The sequence below is a fragment of the Centroberyx gerrardi genome, chromosome 15 (assembly GCF_048128805.1).
Source record: "Centroberyx gerrardi isolate f3 chromosome 15, fCenGer3.hap1.cur.20231027, whole genome shotgun sequence".
Lineage (NCBI taxonomy): Eukaryota > Metazoa > Chordata > Actinopteri > Beryciformes > Berycidae > Centroberyx > Centroberyx gerrardi.
The window spans coordinates 25,515,797-25,521,913 of NC_136011.1; the positions used below are offsets into that span (position 1 = coordinate 25,515,797).

The following is a 6,117-nucleotide window of genomic DNA, read 5'->3' on the forward strand; positions in this document are numbered from 1 at the left end:
AGTTACTATAGGAATATTATAGGCATACCATAGGAGATCAAATTAACTTCGAATAAGATATGGTCATTGTAAACTCACTATTGAGTACCACATACACACTTTAACGTCCTATAGTAATATTATAGTGATACCATAGGAGATACTAAATACCATTAAGTATGATAAAGTCACTTTAAACTTACTATCGAGTTTTAAATACGATTTATTGTTGGTCATTTTAAGTCTTCACTTCAGATTATATAATCTGTTGTATTGTTGAAATAGTGAATAATGATCATTAAAGTAACATTTCCCCCCAAAAGTGATATACATAGTTTTGGAATGAAACCATTCGTATTGCCTAGCCTTCATGTGGGCCACTGCATCTGATGAAAGCCAAAAGATTAAAGGAGTGTGTGGTTAATCTTGTTAAATTTTTACAGTATTATCGTCAGAGACTCTCAGGTAATCAGTAGTAGCTGTATTGATACAGTCTGCAGCCTTTTGTGAAACGAGCCAGTCTGCGGATTAAGCTCCTTAACGCCTATTGATCTCCTGACGTGAGGAAGTTAGATGATTAGTTACTTTTGTTTTCTCTGAGCTGCCAGATTTGTGTTCTTTACCTCCAGACAGTTGCCAGCATTGTTTCAGGTTCATGCCCAGACAGAGTGAACACATTTTTAAAAAGTGGTGCTGTAGCGCCCCCAGCTGGTGACTTATAAATCCTACATTTAAAGAGGTTTTGTTTGGACCAAGCACTACAGAATAATATACTGAACAAAAATATGAATGCAACATGTAAAGTTTTGTTCCCATGTTTCCTGAGTTAAAATAGCCCATTCGTTTCCCATAAAAATTTATTTTTCTCTAATCTTCTGTACAAGTTTGTTTACATCCCTGTTGCTGAGCATTTCTCCTTCGCCCAGAATTTCTCTCAAATTATTTTCTCGTATGAACTGTAACCAAGTAAAACCTTGAAAATTGTTGCATGTTGTGTTTATATTTTTGTTCAGTTTAGTAATCATTCTTTTTACTAGGACCAGCTAGACCAACTAGCACCCTTTTTTCCCACCTTATCACCATGTAAATACATTTTGCCAATTTTTGCATCAGTTGGCCTCTTTTTGGTTTTTGACCCTTATTGTGTGCGAATTCTTTTTGATTTTCCATTTTTTACTAAGACCAGAATTGTAGTGGAGGGTAAACCCAACTAAACTCAGTTTTCCCACTCTTTTTATCGGTAAAATGTTGTTTAATCACGGTTTTTAACACCAATACAAAGCTTCTTGATATAAATTGCATTAAAGTAAGTAGTTTCAGACAGATAAAGCTCATTATGATAATAAAATGTTCATCACCAACTGGAGCTTATAGTTTACCCACTTTACCTCAACATCTCTAATTAGAGGTCAAACTAAAACCGGTCTCAAAGAAGATACAGTACCAGGAACAAACCTCCAACACACGGTCAAGCCCGCCTGCTGGTCTGTGATTTGTGTATCTCTGTATCCTCTTTTTAGGAGCAGTTGAGCTGGAAAGTTTCCCCAACACAACAGATCTGATGCCTATCATGAAAATTGAAGCCCTCACCTCCAGACTGAGGTTTTAATGGGCCTCTTTCACCGTAGGTCAGAATCACCACCAAACACACAGCCAGGCCATAGAAGTTTCTGTATATTTGTTTCTGTAACATGTCATTAGGCTTTTATCTAGTTTTAAAGCTGCACTAGGCAAGATTTCTATGTAAAAATACAGTTTACTGATGTCACCTTACAGGGTTTCTGGGTATTGAAGTTTATATTTTTAAAACAGTTGCCTCTCGCTGCCATCTAGAGCTGACATCATGATATGTATATGTAGTGAGTCCAATGTGTAACAGAGGATATTTCAGTGAGCAGTTGGTCTCAAAACGCAGAATATGTTCTGTAGCTTACATAAAGTTAGTTTTGTAGGTTGACGGGACATTCCTATTTGATTTGTGTTTTCAGTAGTATCTGGATACTACCTGGCCCTGTGTCTGAGGATCTGGATCAGTCTGGTTTTGGTCATTTTGATCATGAATGAGAGTTTGAACTGCAGTATGGTTTGAATACAGTATGCTGGAATTATCATTCACCTTTGTAGTAAGTGATAATTTCCATATAACGTATAACTTTTCAGAATGTAATAAAATGTCCCTCTAAATGAGTCAAAAATTTAATAAAACAGATTTTGTTATAATTTTCCTGACAATTTAACACATTATTACATGAACCAGCAATGTTTTTTACATTAGAAGGGGAGTAATTTTTTTTATTATTACAATATAAGCCTGAAAATGTTATTACATTATCTGACAATTTATTACAGGTTTAATGACATTTTCAACCCAATTAGAGGGACATTCTATTACATTTTGACAGATTATAGCTTTACATTATGAGTTGCTACAACCATGCTGAAGTTTGTGACTACAGCATAATGCATGGTTAGTAGAAACTGTGTATTCACCTGGTATTCACTGAACAAAACAGTCATTTGTGATCTAGACTGCCGCCTTCTGGTCTAAATGTGCAACTTCACACTGGTCTGTCAGCTCTTTGTGTTTGCTTGCTAATTATTTCCTAATGAAGAACTATTCAAAGGGAAATATGTCTTTTGTCTTTTGTTGTATTTTCTTTGCTTCTCAGAAAACACAGACACACACACACACACACACACACACCATCGCTTGTACCTGTAAAAAACATTGGTGAATTCAGAGTAATCCAGTTTTTTTGGTTGTATGTCAAAATTTCGAATTTCAGTCTGTGCTGTAAACACGCTCACATCACATGAACTTTCACACATACATTTTCTCCCGATTGTCACCACATAATAATGTATAAATAGTAGACAAAATCGATTTAATGTATATTTTAAGCATCTAGACAGACATTTCTTAGGTTAGTAACTTCCTGCTTTTGACTTACAGGTATTTAGTGTATAAACTGGAAAAGGTTGTTATATTCTCCAAGAAGATTTTCTGGGAATTGGGTTACAATTTCTGTTTTGGAACTGTCAGTGTTACCATAATATAAAGTAGACTTGAGTGAGTGTAGTATTTTCACTACGTCTGGTCTCTGTCAGTGTGTCTGTTGTTTTTATACCCTTATGCTGTCTTAATATTTGCTTTATGCTCTGTATGCAGTTTGAGCAACAGAAATTCCCTTTGGGGCAATGAAGGTTCATTCATTCAAAGCTCCCTTGTGTATATAAACAGTTAATGAGCCCGCAAGGTCGGCCTCCCATTCATCATCAGTGGAGTAAACATCACAGGTTTAGTCTCAATTCTCCCATTCCCGGCTTCGGGAGAGAGATGGTCAAGTTCACAAATACTGACTGGACTGTATGACACCATGAAACTCAATGTGTCTTAGGAAATAATAAAATACATTTGAAAATACCAGAAGTATATCATATGCAAATTCTTAAATTATACCTCTTTTCATTTTGAACTGGTTCTATGTCAGTAAGAATTAGGCTTTTCTCAAGAGAATAATAACAGTGAGATGAGACTTTACTGTCTGCATCATTGATTGACTGAATGATTGATTATGTTTCAGTGTTATCCACTCCTGCGTCCAGCCAACACGGACTTGCAAAACACATCCACAAAAAAAACCCCCAAAAAACTCAAGTATGTTGGTGTTTTTCCCCGACTTTACTGATAAAGTGTGCCATCTGTTCTGAAACTTATCTTAAGTCTTTTAATAATCATTTCAATAAAGGAGTCTATTAGACCTAGAAGTCATTTGGTAATAAAGCACACTTCATTTGTCCATCTGTCATCACCTTCACGGTGTTATTATGGATGGGAGGATATACTGAAATTCAATATATCGCAATACAAAAATGTCACAATATGTATTGTGGGGCAGAAAAATGAATCGCAATACCAGCTGCATCTTATTCTGCTGTAGTAATCACAAATGAGACGGCTTGCTCATCACAATTTCACAAGCTCTCCATCCAAATTATATTATTTGCACTTTGTAATGACATTTTTAAATTGTTGTTTACATTCTAGCGAGCCAATGCCATCGCTAGAAAGATTTGCGGCTCAGAAATAAACATAATTCTGCACAGTCAGACTTTGTTGTCATTGAACTTTTATTTATTACATCGTATCGTTGGTTGTATCGGATCGTGAACCTCATATCGCGTATCGAATCGTATCTTGAGATAAGCATATCGTCCCATCCCCAGATGTTACTGATCTGTTGCTGTATTTGATGGAGCTGGTTGGAGTCTGGTAAAGCTAACAGCCTTTAATATGGGCTTCAAATCATATTGAACTTTCCACATGATCATTGGGACAGTACCCAGTCTCGGTTACTGTCGGTTTTAAACTCAAATTAAATAAAAACACTAGCTGGGTCGACTGGGTCTGTATGAAATTATAACAACACTCCTTGGTCTTGTGGCGTTCTTATAAATATCTTAGAAGATCAAACTTTTTGTCCCACGGACTCGAACCAGCAGCGTTTTGGTTACAAGCTTGATTCTCTATCTTTGACTCTTCCTGTATCCTCTAAGAGCTTTTCACTGTTCACTAATCACAACAGTAAACACACATAGAAGTTTTTAAGGGGCTCAATTTGTCTCTAATTCAAACCACACTACCCCCCCCATCCCCCACCCCCCCAACACACACACACACACACACACACACACACACACACACACACACACACACAGGGACCCCCCCGAGTATCACAAAACATTCATCAGCCCTGACTTCCTGACCCCTCTGTACCCCCCCACCCCACCCCGCCCCGCCCCCCCACAGCCAATCAGAATCAAACCCGATAGCGTCTCTCTGTCTGTGACTCTGCACTCGAACATTAAAGCCTCCTTTCCCCTCAAGAGCTCTTACACCTCTGCAGCCATGCACCCCCTTAAAAATCAACACGGGTCCAGCAGCGCCCGCGAGTCTCAGTGTGTCTGGCACTGCCCTGCTCACTAATGACCCCCCCCCCCCCCCCCCAACACACACACACACACACACACACACACACGCTTCCTCCATCCATCCCCCAATCACAACACTCCACATCCAGGTGATAAATGAGGTCGCCCCACTGTGTGGTATCAGGTCAAAGGTCGACCCAACAGTTCTTGTGGGTTTTGAGGGCAAATGGAAGTCACTGGGATGCAGGTTGCCAGTTTGGCCAAACTCCTGCCTTCCTTCCCAGCGTCGCCACAACTCCACTCTGGTCCGCACCAACAGAGGGAGACAAACACTAACAGAACTTCTCATCCTTTCCCAGACAGTGAAAATGATGCATACAGTACAGTGGAGTACATTGTATTTCTATGAATAATATCAGAATTGTGTTAAACTGCAGATATAAATTCAGTTAATTCTGAGTGTTGTGTCAATGAGTTTGTGAGTTTTCCTCTCATAAAGGCCACTATTGCAATAACCTTTAACTAGATTAGTTTTTTTATTAAAGGCACAATAAAATTAAAAATATCTTTTTCACCTTGTTAGCTAATTCTCCATACCATAACATACACATATTTAACAATAAATGCCAAAAGATTACAAGGTATTTATTTTCTCATATTTGTATATGAAAATCCCATTAATTTTACCCCCTGAAAAATGGCTAGGGAAATGGAAAAATGGGTAGGTTTCAATGTAAAGTCTTCATCAGGGTGACAAAGACTTTATGTCGAAACGTTGGTTTAATGTTTATTTATATAGTTTTCCTTTTCCTGTGACACCGTGATTACGTTTTGAAGAGTGCCAAATTTGTGAAGTGAAATGTCGTTTCCTTGTTACTTTAAGTTAGTCCTGTATCCATGAATGTGCTGTGATAGAAGTTTTCTTCATCACAGCTTCCTCTCAGAGCACTCCTCCACCCTCCATCCTCCATCCTCCACCCTCCACCTTCCACCCTCATCCTCCACCCTCCATCCTCTACCCTCCACCTTCCACCCTCATCCTCCACCCTCCGTCCTCCACCCTCCATCTTCCACCCTCATCCTCTACCCTCCATCCTCCACCCTCCATCCCCTACCCTCCATCTTCCACCCTCCATCTTCCACCCTCCATCCTCCACCCTCCATCCTCTACCCTCCATCCTCCACCCTCCATCTTCCACCCTCATC

At 39.0% G+C, this 6,117-nt stretch overlaps 1 protein-coding gene across 1 annotated transcript in view; it reads left to right on the forward strand.

Moving 5' to 3' along the window:
- Nucleotides 1-6,117, forward strand: part of ugp2b (UDP-glucose pyrophosphorylase 2b) — a 409,818-nt gene that overhangs the window by 251,559 nt on the left and 152,142 nt on the right. The window lies entirely within an intron of this gene.